This window comes from Globicephala melas, chromosome 14 (genome assembly GCF_963455315.2).
Source record: "Globicephala melas chromosome 14, mGloMel1.2, whole genome shotgun sequence".
NCBI classification, from domain to species: Eukaryota; Metazoa; Chordata; class Mammalia; order Artiodactyla; family Delphinidae; genus Globicephala; species Globicephala melas.
In genome coordinates this window covers 69,476,408-69,489,780 of record NC_083327.1, presented here as the reverse complement: position 1 = coordinate 69,489,780, position 13,373 = coordinate 69,476,408, and the positions used below count along the sequence as shown (strand labels likewise).

Here is a 13,373-nt window from a genome sequence, read left to right as displayed (position 1 = left end):
AATAAAATTTTAATCCTTGCGTGACAAATTCCAAACATAGTCATATTGTTTCTGTAGTGGGGATTTTCTGCACGTTGTAGGAGTTGCTTGTTGATTGTCATTGCTCACCCGTGTTTTACTGGTGAACATTAACTTTTTTTTTAAAATAGAAAACTCATCAGTTAGCTTTCTCTGCCCCGTCAGTGTCTTCTTGAAAGTAGTCCCCCTAGGGGTATTGAAAGGCTGAAGAGTTTCTGGCAATATTATTTTTCTAAAACTTTTAATGGGAACAATCTATCTAACCTTTTAAGCATGAAAAGGTTTGTGTTTTGGCCAAGTTAGTTGTCATTTGAGAAGCCTTTGTTGATACTTTAGTCTTTACTAACCAGCAAGATAAAGGGCAGGTATTAGGAAGGAGGGAAATATCTGAATTCACTTTTCTCCTCTGCCTTTTTCCCCAGAACTGCCTATTACCTTAATCTCAATGCCCCCCGCCCCCCCCACCACCCTATCTCTCTCTCTCTCCCTCTCTCTCTCTCTCTCTGTCCTCTCTTTCTGTAGCTTCTGAGAATCACAGTTCACTTAGAGTAGTGGTTCCCAAAGTGTGGTCCCTGGACCGCCAGCGTCATCTGGGAATTTGTTAGAAATGCAAATTCTTGCGTCCCTTCACAGACTTAGAGAATCAGAAACTGTGGGGTGGGAACAAGCAGTCTGTTAACAAAGGCCTCCCCAAGTGATTCTGATGCATGGTAAAGTATGAGAATTTAGAGGAAAGCCTGGGACTATGCCAGCTCTTCTCCTGAATGATGTGTTACTGGTACAGATGTATGTGTGCATGTAGGTACATGTATGATCCAAAATTAAGAGTAATAGTAATTTATTAGTATTACCTAAATGATCAAATTTAATGATATATGTTGTCTCAATGTTACAGCCATATGACAAAATACATTAGGTACCATGGTTGTTGGACATTCTTTTAAAAAGCTAGTATTTACTAGTAAATTTAGTATTTCACTAGTGTTTCTTCTGGTCAAGGTTAATTGCAGATTGTTCATTAGCACTAACATTTAGCCTAGTCATCATTCATTCTCTTGTTGAGTGGTTTCAGAATCATGTGAACATATTAGATTTCTAGGATAGAGTAGAGGTAAAACGATACTGGATTAAGTTCTACAAGAATTCTGTAGGAATTCTTTCAACACTGTCAGTAAGAGGTATTAAAGGTTGGATTTCTGGTTTATCAGTAGTATAGAATCTTTTTTGGTCTTTGACCCTGTGCTACATGTCCCAACAATGTTGTTGCTATAATTAACTAACTATCCCTTAACATTGGAATCCTTGAAGATATGGTAGTTTATACTGCCATATTAATAGCAGGTTTTTAATCTCTGGCAATTTGAAGGTAGGTTTTGGTGTTCAGAAGCAAAACAGATTTCATGTTTTGCATCCCAACCTAAAAAGACATGGAGCTTATTTATTTTAAAAATTTTCTAAGGAATAGTTATACAAACATTAAAAAATATGTTTGTTTCATGCGTGACATACCACATTGGAAAGTGATAAAATTGACACCTGCAGAGGTGGGTGTTTAGAATTACAGTAGAAAGAAAGCGATTGGCCTTCGTTCTCTCAAAAGGCTGGATAAAGCCTTCTGATGGAAATAATTTCTCTGATGTGTGTTTGGCTGGTTATCTAAATATAGCTCTTAGTAGTCTTAACATGCTTGTGAGGCCTAGAAAGCAAGAGTGTATTAGTGGTAACCTTTAAAGAAAATTAATCAGTGACTCATCCATTGTGTTTAAAATAATTCAGTGATGGGGTTTTTTAGGATTTGATCTAAATCTGATTTCCAAACAAAAACGTTCAAGATGTACAAGTAAAGGCTAATGCTTGTAAACTCCGTTTTAAATAAAATAAGGGGAGAGGAAGAATGGTTTCTTTTAAAGTCACCTTTTTCACAAATTTCCTTGATTTAAAAGATCAAAGTAAGTTTTAAGTTTCCGTTGTATGGATGGAAAAACCTAGGTACTCAAAGTTTAAGTACCGATGAGTGTTTTGGACACAGTTCACTTTTCTTTACAAATGCAGAAAGAGAAGGGAAGTTTAGATGTAGGGAAATTATTTTGGAAAATATTGTTGCCTAGAATATTTGATTACTAATAAGTGTTTTGGAAAGAGTTACTGGGTAATACCAAAAGGAAACAAAGTAGAAATTAAGTACCGTATGCTGTTCTGAAAATCCTTTGTAAAAATAGGAACTTTTGCTGAAGTTTTACAAGTATTTTATTGCGTCTGTGATTGGTAAAATCTATAAATGTATTGTTTATACATATATTTATTTGCATGTGTTATCTCCATAAATCGGCCAAGTGGATTTTAATCCATCTTGAGATATACTAATGGAGATACCTCTCGAAGTGCTATTTTACCTTAGAACATTTCAAAACTGACATCTTGTATTCAGAATGTTTGACATTCCAATGTATTATGTGGGGAGTAACTTTTCATTAATAAACTACAAAGAAATGAGTTACAAGGATGATTCATAAACTATAGAAATACAGTAAAAACTCAGTGATATGAATCTCCTATTTTATAATTTTTTATCTTTGATGTACTGTACTGAAGCATCTATTATTTACTATGAAGAGCATTTCTGAAGCAAACTGACAACAGAAACAAGGGAAATCTGTTTCCTTTTCACTAACACCAGTAAAATTGTAAGCATCCCCCAGATCATATTATTAACCGATTTGCATGCAAATATGATAGGAAAGGAACTACATGGGTAGCTCTAGTGGTGGTAATAGTGTGTGTGTTTGAAAGTAATATAACTGCATTTGTGTTGAACTCTTAAGACTGACCAACTAATCAGGTCAGATTGTCCTTTCCCAGTAAAAGCAAATTCCTCAGGTTTAATTTTTACCTTTTTCTAATACAAATTGTTAGAATTTTTTTCTCAGACAAGATCTTCAAACAGGTAAACAGGTTGATATATGTGTTGGTTCATCCTTGGGCAGAGGAACTGACTAGAGTTAGTTGGCTTTCTAAACCCCTTCCACTCAGAGAGTAACATTGTTAGATTATTATTCAGTGGTCTAATGATACAAGAACAGTAGCAATAATTTGTGATTGCTCAAAAGGTTGAAGTTGAAAAAAGGAGATCCTGCCTTCAACTGTCCTCCTAGAATTTTTTCTTCATAAGTCCTCCTTTCCACATTAATTGTCATTATTGCTTCTTTATCCTATGACTTCAATTTTCTGATCAGGTGATCAAAAAACCTAGATTAAGTACACAGAGTTTTTAAAAACTTGTTTTGCTGATCAACCTATGTTTAGTAGTTTTGATCAATAAAGTTTAGATTTGGTTAAGTAACTTAGTTTCTTTTAAAGTCTCAGCTCACAAATAAGTTCGTAGTGTTGAAAAATGGAAATATCAGCATTCAGGTTTAATCACGTTATTTGATTAAAAGAAATCAAGCTATAGAAATAGAAGCAATAGGGTACTACATCTGTTCAAGTGTAAAATTACCCAGTGAATATTTAATTATGTCAACTGGATGTCTTTTTTATCAACTGATAACTTTTAAAAATTGTTACCTGTATTACCTTCCCATTTAGGTCACCACAGAGCATTGAGTAGAGTTCCCTGACCTATATAGTAGGTTCTCATTAGTTACCTATTTTATACATAGATAACTCAAAGTTTAGGTATTGATGAGTGTATTGGAGTATTTGAGAGCAGTGTGTTCTGACTTTTCTTTACAAATGCAGAAAGAGAAGGGAAATTATTTTGGAATACATTGTCTAGAATATTTGATTCCTAATAAATATATGTATACATACAGCTGATTCACATTGCTGTACAGTAGAAACTAACAACATTGTAAAGCAACTGTACTCCAATAAAAATTAATTAAAATTGTTTCCTGTATTAGAGATCTGAAATAAAAATAGAGAATAGTATTGATTCCCTACAACATTCCAGTAGTTTTATGATTAAAAACTGACATATGAAATAAATTGCTTTAAATGGTTAATAATTCGGTGGATATGAATTCTAAAGATTTTTATGCTGCATTTAAAATGTTAAAGCTGTATTATTGTTCATTTGATCAGTGTTTAAGCACCAATCAGTCCTGAAAACTTGAATTGGATTCTGAGAGGTAATTGCACTGACTCATTAACTTACCTCAGATGTCATTTAGTTTCCAAAGTATCTTCTTTTTCTCATGATTAACAAAGTCATTTTTTATCTTAATTGCAAAAGGATATGGTATTTATTGAAAAATATGCAAAGTGAAAGAAGCTAGACACAGAAGGCCCCATACTGTAGGATTCCATTTAGATGAAATAATCCAGAGTAGGCAAATCCACTGAGAGAAATCAGATTAAGGTTGTGGGGAGGGAATAGCAGGAAGTGACTGCCTGATGGATACTGGACAAAAATAGTGTTGATTGCACAACATTGTGAATGTACTAAATGCCACTGAATTGTTCACTTTAAAATGGTTAAAATGGTAAATTTTATGTTATGTGTATTTTACCACAATTTTTTTAAAAAGGGAGTATTTGCAGTCATTACTAAAGGTAAAAACTACAGTGTTCTCAAGTGTGAAATGCTTAAGCTATGGTTTAGAATTAAATTACAGCATTAGTAATGTAACATATCTATTCAAAGTCCTAATGAAATTCATGAATTCCATCACGGAAGTACTGCTGACAGCAGTGGAAATAAAGTTGTAATGCATCACAATTTTCTTATATTTAATACAACTGTAACAGTGAGTAATTGGCTTCCATGTTAATGTTCACTTTTTACATTTTCTTATGATTCCTTGCGGCACATCTCAATCACATTTTTTAAAGATCCGTATTTAAAATCATGCTTTGAAAAAACATTTGTATAGTTTTCATGATCATTTTTTATGGTTTTATACTTCATGTTCCTTTTAAAGAGCAAATACACTGATGTATTAGATAAGACTAAATAAATTGAACTGATGTATACATTTTGTATTCTTTTGAATTGTCTTGTGGGAAGATACTTGAATCTTGGCATTGGTAGGTACTTTAATGATCATTTAGTTTCTTATTTTATATTTGGAGAAATCAAAGCTGAGTTTGTCAGTGTTTGTTCATTCAACAAGAATTTCTTGAGCACTGATGCCAGGCACTGTGTAGGCTTGATTCTGGAGGGTTGTCACATGCCTCATGAATTACTACTACTTCCCCCTCCTCCTATGACTACTGTGTATCTGGTAACGTGGACAAATGGACAAGTTCCAAAGAAGGAAAGGCTTTTAGGCCCTTTAAATGGTTCTTCATATGTATCTTCCTCAAACACTAAAGACATATTCTTTAGTACAGTAAAATACACATGATTATAAATAGTCTATTACTTGAGGAATGCATTTATTAACAAGTTTGCTTTCATGACTTTAGGAAGGAGGTATTTTTAGATTACATTAACCCAATTACTTTCCACTGTGTTCTAAGGAGCTGACTAGAAAATTGTTGGTTAAAATCAATATTTAAAAAGTTAAATTGGGGCTTCCCTGGTGGTGTAGTGGTTGAGAGTCCACCTGCCGATGCAGGGGACATGGGTTCGTGCCCCGGTCCGGGAGGATCCCACATGCCGCGGAGCGGCTGGGCCCATGAGCCATGGCCGCTGAGCCTGCGCGTCCGGAGCCTGTGCTCCGCAACGGGAGAGGCCACAACAGTGAGAGGCCTGCGTAACGCAAAAAAAAAAAAAAAGTTAAATTGCTTTGCAAATAACTTTGCCTCTTCTATGATTGGGGTGTATATGCCAACTAAGGTGTGTGTGCGCTCCACCTTGAACAACAATAAGTATAATTAAATGAGCTGAACAGATTGAGGCTGATAGTATGATCTAAACTATCAGGATAAACAGAGTAGACAAGAGGAGACTTACACCACAACAGGTCTACTCAGACACTGCAACAAGGCCCAAGGTCAAAGAGTGGGAGGAAGGGAAATAACTGTGGTAATTCTACTCTCAATTTGTTGTGATTTTTTACTTCAGTGATTTCTCAGCAATTTTGTGATATTTCTACAAGACTTAGGACTTTTATCAAATAGGTTATTTGACCCAGATTTCCTTAGTCATCACCTCTTATTCTGTCCTCTTGCAGGCTACATTTCTGCACTATTTCCCAAACACTTTATATCCTTTCGTGTCTCTGAGCCTTTACATATGCTTTCTATTTGGCCTAGAATGGCCTCCCCCAAATTCTTTGGTAAACTTCAGATACTTGGTGAGGATCCAATTCTGATGTCACCTGTTTTTTTCCTAGACCTTCCCAAGCCAATGAGTCACCCTCATCTATGTCCCCACACCTTTTTAAAAAATCGTACCTTGTTTCAGTATGCAACACACTGCACTGCCATTATCTATCTGCTGATATCTGTACACTGCTATATATTGTGGACCCCTTCAGGCAGAAACCGTGTCTCACTGGGCTTTGGATCTCTGTGCCTAGCAAAAGGCCTTACACACAGAAGGCATTCAGTAGATGTCTGTTGAACTAATCATGAAAAATGACTGAATATTTTAAAATGCTGTTTCAGTTAGCTTTTGCTGCATAACATGCCACCCCAAAACTTCATGGCTTGAAACCAGTTTAATTAGCTCCTGATTATTTGGCTAGGTTAGTTTGGTCTGGTCTGACTTGGCTGATTTCTCTCTGGTTGGCTCATGCATCCATGGTCAGCTGATGGGTCAGCTGGAAGTTAGATGATCTAAGACAGCTTTACGGACATGTCTGGCAGTTGGCAGGCTGTTGGCTGGGGTGATGGGGATGATTCGGCCACATGTCTCTCATCATCCATCAGGCTAGCCCAGGCTTATTTACGTGGCAGTAGCAAGAACAGCAAGAGAGTAAGCCCCAATGTGTAAACCACTGCTTGTCACATTTGTCAATGTCCCATTTCCCAAAGCAGGTACACGGCTAAGCCCAGATGCAAGGGATGGAGAAATAGACTCTACCTCTCTGTGGGAGAAGCAGTAAAATCATGTTGCAAATGAGTGTGTATATAGGAATGGGGAGAATCTGTCCATTTAAATTTACCATAAATGCCCAGGACATTTCTAATTTGATAGTCCCACCTTTCCTCTTTAGAGTTTTCTAGCAAAGTCCCCTAAATGTTAAAAACTATTCAAAAATGAAGAACCGATTCAAAAACGGAGGAGAGCGTCAAGTTTTGTAGGGACAGCAGGGAGGAGCTGCACAGGACAGGGAACAGCAGCAGGCAGGGAGCATTGTGGTAGAAAAGAGACTTCTTAAACTTTTAGTGTTTACAGCATCTGTAGTCACCACCACCTTTCATTGCTAATATTAGTAACTAAGTTCGTTTTATTTTTTTACTACTTTTGATAGGGGTTTATGAATTTATTAATTTTTTCAAAGAGCCAACTTTGGCTTTCTTAATTTTCTCCCTTGTTTGTCTGTTACTATCATTTACTTTTGCCTCTTTCCTTTGCTTCTACCTTGTGTTTAATTTGCTCTTTGTTTACCACCTTCTTATTGTGGAAACTTAGATCATTGATTTTAAACCTTTTTTATTCTATAATATAGGCTTGTACGGATACTAATTTCCCTCTAATCACTGCTTCAGTTGCATCCCACAATGTTGACATGTTGTATTTCATTATCATATAATTCAAAATATCTTCTGATTTCTCCTATGATTCATTCTTTGTTTATGTAGAAGTATTACTGTGTCTTCTTGACAAATGAAGTTTTTATCTTGAAAACATTAGCAATATGGCTATCTAGGGGAAGAGTGCTTCGGGCAAGGGATAGCGGCAAGTATAAGTGCTTGAAACCAGTGTCCAAGTATTTTCAAGGAGTAACAAGAAAGCCAGAGTGACTGGAGGGGAGTGAGTGATGCGGAAAATAGTAGGAGAGTCAATGAGAGAGGTAATGGGAGACCAGATCATGTAGAGCCTGGGGGGTTTTGTGAGACTTCTGACTTTTAGTGAAATGGGAGCCGTGACAAGCCTTTAAGTATGGCTTACTCCATGTTCTTTCATGTTAAAGGATTGTCTGGCTACTGATCTGAGAGTAGGTTGTAGTGAAATGAGGGCTAAAAGCAAGGAAACCTGTTTGCAACCTATTGCTGTCATCCCGGCAGAAGAACAGGATGATGTGGGCCAGGGTGTTAGCAGTGGAAACAGTGAAGTATATGAGAAAAAGAGGGATCAGGGATGACTTCAAGTCCTTTGTGCTGAGGAAGTAGAACTGTTATTCCCATTTACAAGTAGGAAACTGAGATTAAAAAGGTAACTCTTGCTTGTAAACTTTTTTCCTCCTAAAAGACAACTGTATCAAGCAGTAATTATAAATCTGTGTTCAAAGGCATACAATGTATAAAGATGTAATTTATATAATAGTAACAGCACAATGGAAGGGGAAGGAAAGGAGATATATAGGAACACAGTTTTTATATGTGCTTGATATTAAGTTGATATTACTCTGAACTAGATTGTTATAAATTAAGATGTATTAGTTTCCTAGGGCTTTCATATCAAATTACCATAAGCGGATGGGCTTAAAACAATAAGAATGTATTCTCTCACAGTCCTGCAGTCGGGAAGTTTGAAATCAAGGTGTCAGGAAGGTCACGCTCCCTGTGAAGACTCTGGGGAAGAAGGCTTCCTTGCTTCTTCATAGCTTTTGGTGCCTTCTGACAGTCCTTGGAATTCCTTGGCTTGTGGCTGCATCACTTCAATCTCTGCCTCTGCAATCACATGGTCTTCTTCCTTGTGTCTATCTCTGTGGGTCCTTTCAGTGACACCAGTCATTGAATTTAGGACCCATCCTAATCCAGTCTGACATTATCTTAACTAATTACATCTCAAAGACTTTATTTCCAAATTGGGTCACATTCTGAGATTCTTAGTAGACATAAATGTCTGGGTAGACATTCAACCCAATGTTAATTGTAATCCCCAGGGTAATCTTTTAGTTAAAGAAATAACTAAAAATACAATAAAAGAGACAAAAATGGGAAAAAGTGGTACACTGGAAAATATTTAACATAAACAAAGGCAGCAATGGAGGAATAGAGGAACGGAAAAAGATGTTTAGAAAACAAATAGTAAAATGGTAGACTTAGTCTAAACACTTCAATCAGAAGGAAGAAATTGTAAAAAGCAATGCAATCCAATGATACACGAGACACTTTTAGATTCAAAGACATGCATAGGTTAAAAATAAAATAATGCAGGGTCATATGGTAGTTCTACTTTTAGTTTTTTAAGGAACCTCCATACCGTTCTCCATAGTGGCTGTACTAGTTTACAGTCCCACCAACAGTGTAAGAGGCTTCCCTTTTCTCCACACCCTTTCCAGCATTTACTGTTTGTAGATTTTTTGATGATGGCCATTCTGACTGCTGTGAGGTGATACCTCATTGTAGTTTTGATTTGCATTTCTCTAATGATTAGTGATGTTAAGCATCTTTTCATGTGCTTTTGGCAATTTGTACATCTTCTTTGGAGAAATGTCCATTTAGATCTTCTGCCCATTTTTTGATTGGGTTGTTTTTCTGATACTGAGCTACATGAGCTGTTTGTATATTTTGGAGATTAATCCCTTGTCGGTTGCTTTGTTTGCAAATATTTTCTCTGATTCTGAGGGTTGTCTTTTTGTTTTCTTTATAGTTTCCTTCGCTATGCAAAAGCTTTTAAGTTTAATTAGATCCCATTTTTTAATTTTTGTTTTTATTTTCATTACTCTAGGAGGTGGGTCAAAAAAGATCTTGCTGCGATTTATGTCATAGAGTGTTCTGTTTTCCTCTAAGAGTTTTATAGTGTCCGGCCTTACATTTAGGTCTTTAATCCATTTTGAGTTTATTTTTGTGTATGGTGTTAAGGAATGTTCTAATTTCATTCTTTTACATGTAGCTGTCCAGTTTTCCCAGCACCACTTATTGAAGAGACTGTCTTTTCTCCATTGTATATTCTTGACTCCTTTGTCATATATTAGGTGACAATAGGTACGTGGGTTTATCTATGGACTTTCTATCCTGTTCCATTGATCTTTATGACCCAGCAATCCCACTCCTTGGCATATACCCGGAGAGAACCATAATTTGAAAAGATACACGCACCCCAATGTTCATTGCAGCACTGTTTACAATAGCCAGGACATGGAAGCAATTTAAATGTCTCTCAACAGAGGAATGGATAAAGAAGATGTGGTACATACAGTGGAATATTACTCAGCCATAAAAAAGAACGAAATAATGCCATTTGCAGCAACATGGATAGACCTAGAGATTGAGTAAAGTAAGTCAGAGAAAGACAAATATCATATGATATCACTTATATGTGGAATCTAAAAAAAGGGTACAAATGAACTTATTTACAAAACAGAAGTAGAGTCACAGATGTAGAAAACAAACTTATGGTTACCGCGGGTAAAACGGAGGAGGGTTAAACTGGGAGATTGGGATCGACATATACACACTACTATATATAAAATAGATAACTAATAAGGAACTACTATATAGCACAGGGAACTCTACTCAATACTCTATAATGGATTATATGGGAAAAGAATATATAAAAAGAGTGGATATATGTATATGTATAACTGATTCACTTTGCTGTACACCTGAAACTAACACAACACATTGTAAATCAACTATACACTAATAAAATTTTTAATAAATAAAATTTAAAAAATAAAATAATGCAAAAAAATACATCCTGCAAACAGTAACCAAAAGAGAGTTGAGTGGCTATATTACCATACAAAGTAGACTTTAATAAAAATGTGTTACTAGATGCAAAGAAAGACATTTTATAATGATAAAATGAGCAATCCATCAAGAAGATATATCAACTATAAACATACACGCATCTAATAAGGGAAACACAAAATACATGAAGCAAAACATGTCAGAATTAAAAGGAAAAATAGACAATTGAACAATAATTGTTAAAACTTCAATAATTTATGTTCAATAATGGATAGAACGAGTATCCCAGAAAATCATCAAGGATATAGAAAACCTGATTAAACACTATTAATCAATTAGACCTAACAGACACCTATGAAATAGTCCATCTAACAGTGGCAGAATACCTATTCTTCTCAAGTGCACATGGAGCATAATCCAACACAGATCATAATTTAGACATAAAGCAATATATTTAAAAGGATTAAAACCACACGTAATACATTCTCTGATCACAATGGAATGAAATTAGATAACAATAATAGAAGGAAATTTGGGAAATTCACAAATATGTGGAAACTAAGCATCACACTCCTAAATAACCAATGGATCAAATAAGAAATCACAAGGGAAATTAGGAAATTATTTGAGATGGGTGAAAATAAAAACACAAAATACTAAAACAAATGGGACTCAGCTAAAGCAGTGTTACAAAGAAATTTATAACTATAAACGCCTACATCAAAAAAGAAGAAATATGTCTAATCAATAACCTAATCTTCTATGTTAAGAACCTCAGGGAAAAGAACAAACTAAACTCAAAGCAAATAGAAAGAGGAAATAATATACTCTACAGGAGAAATAAATGAAATAGAGAATAGAAAATATCAACGAAACCAAAAGTTAGTTTTTTGGAAAGATCAACAAAACTGACAAACCTTTAGCTAGACTGACCAAGCAAAAAACAAAGAGAACTCAAATTATGAGAACAAAGAATGAATGAGAGAACATTACTGCGTCTTTTACAGAAAAAAAAAAAAAATTGGGAACACTCTGAACAATTTTATATCAACAAATTAGATAACCTAAATGAAATGGATAAATTCTTAGAAAGACACAAGTTAACAAAACCGACTCAAGAAGAAATAGTATATCTGAGTAGACCTGTAACAAGTAAACTCATTTAAAAACTTCCCACAGAACTATTAGAACTAATGAATGGGTTCACCAAGTTTTCAGGGTACAAGATCAAGTTTAAATAAGTTGAATAAAAAATTTTTAAAAATCAACTGTATTTCTATATACAGTAGAAATGAACAATGTGAATTTGAAATTAAGAAATCAATTTCATTTACAGTAACATTAAAATAATAAAATACTTAGGAATATATTTAACTGAAGAAGTTCAAAACATATGTTAAAATGCTACAAAATATTGTTAAAAAGATGGAAGAAGATCTAAATAAATAGAAAAACGTCCTGTGAGGACACAATATTAAGATAGCAGTACTCCCCAAACTGATCTACAGATTAAATATAATCCCTGACAAATCTCCAAAATGCCTTTTTTTTTTCCAGAAATGGACAAGCTGATCCTAAAATTCATATGGAAATATAAGGGGCCCAGAATAGCCAAAACAATCTTGAAAAAGAACAAAGCTGGAGGACTCAACCTTTCCAATTTTGAAACTTAGTTCAAAGCTACAGTAATCAATACAGTATGGTCCTGGCATAAGGATAGGAATATAGACCAATAGAATAAAGTTGCGAGTTCAGAAATCAACTCTTACATTTAAGGATTGTCAACATGGGAGCCAAGATAATTCAATGAGGGTAAGACTTTCAACAAATAGTCTTGGGGCAATTAATATCCACACAGTAAAGAAGGCAGTTAAACCCTTTCCTCACAACATACGCAAGAATTCACTCAAAATGGACCAGCAATCTAAATGTAAGAGCTAAACTATAAAACTTTTAGAAGAAAAAATAACATAGGCATAAATATTTGCGATCTTGGGTTAAGTGATGTTTTCTTGTATATGACACCAAAAGCACAAGCAATAAAATTAAAAACAGATAAACTGGACTTCATCAAAATTAAAAACTTTTTGTGTCAAGGTACACTATCAAGGGAAGGAAAAGATGATCTACAGAATAGGAGAAAATATTTGCAAGTCGTAAATCTGATACATGCAGTATAAAGAATATGTAAAGAATGTAAAACAAAAAGATAAATAACCCTAATAAAAAATAGATGAAGTATTTGAATAGACAATTCTCCATAGGTGATATGCAAATGGAAAACTAGCACATGAAAAGATGCTCAACATCATTAGTCATTAGAGAAATGCAAATTGAAACCACAATGAGAGCACTTCACACCCATTAGGACTGCTATAATTAAAAAGTAGGGAAAGACTTCCCTGGTGGCGCAGTGACACAGTGGTTAAGAATCTGCCTGCCAATATAGGGGACACAGGTTTGAGCCCTGGTCTGGGAAGATCCTACTTGCTGTGGAGCAACTAAGCCCATGCACCACAACTACTGAGCCTGCCCTCTGGATCCTGTGAGCCACAACTACTGAGCTCACGTGCTGCAATTACTGAAGCCCATGCAGCCTAGAGTCCATGCCCTGCAACAAGAGAAGATACCACAATGGGAAGCCCACACACTGCAACGGA

At 35.3% G+C, this 13,373-nt stretch overlaps 1 protein-coding gene across 2 annotated transcripts in view; it reads left to right on the top strand.

Moving 5' to 3' along the window:
- The window catches only part of EPM2A (EPM2A glucan phosphatase, laforin), a 160,837-nt gene that overhangs the window by 16,541 nt on the left and 130,923 nt on the right, over nt 1-13,373 (top strand). The window lies entirely within an intron of this gene.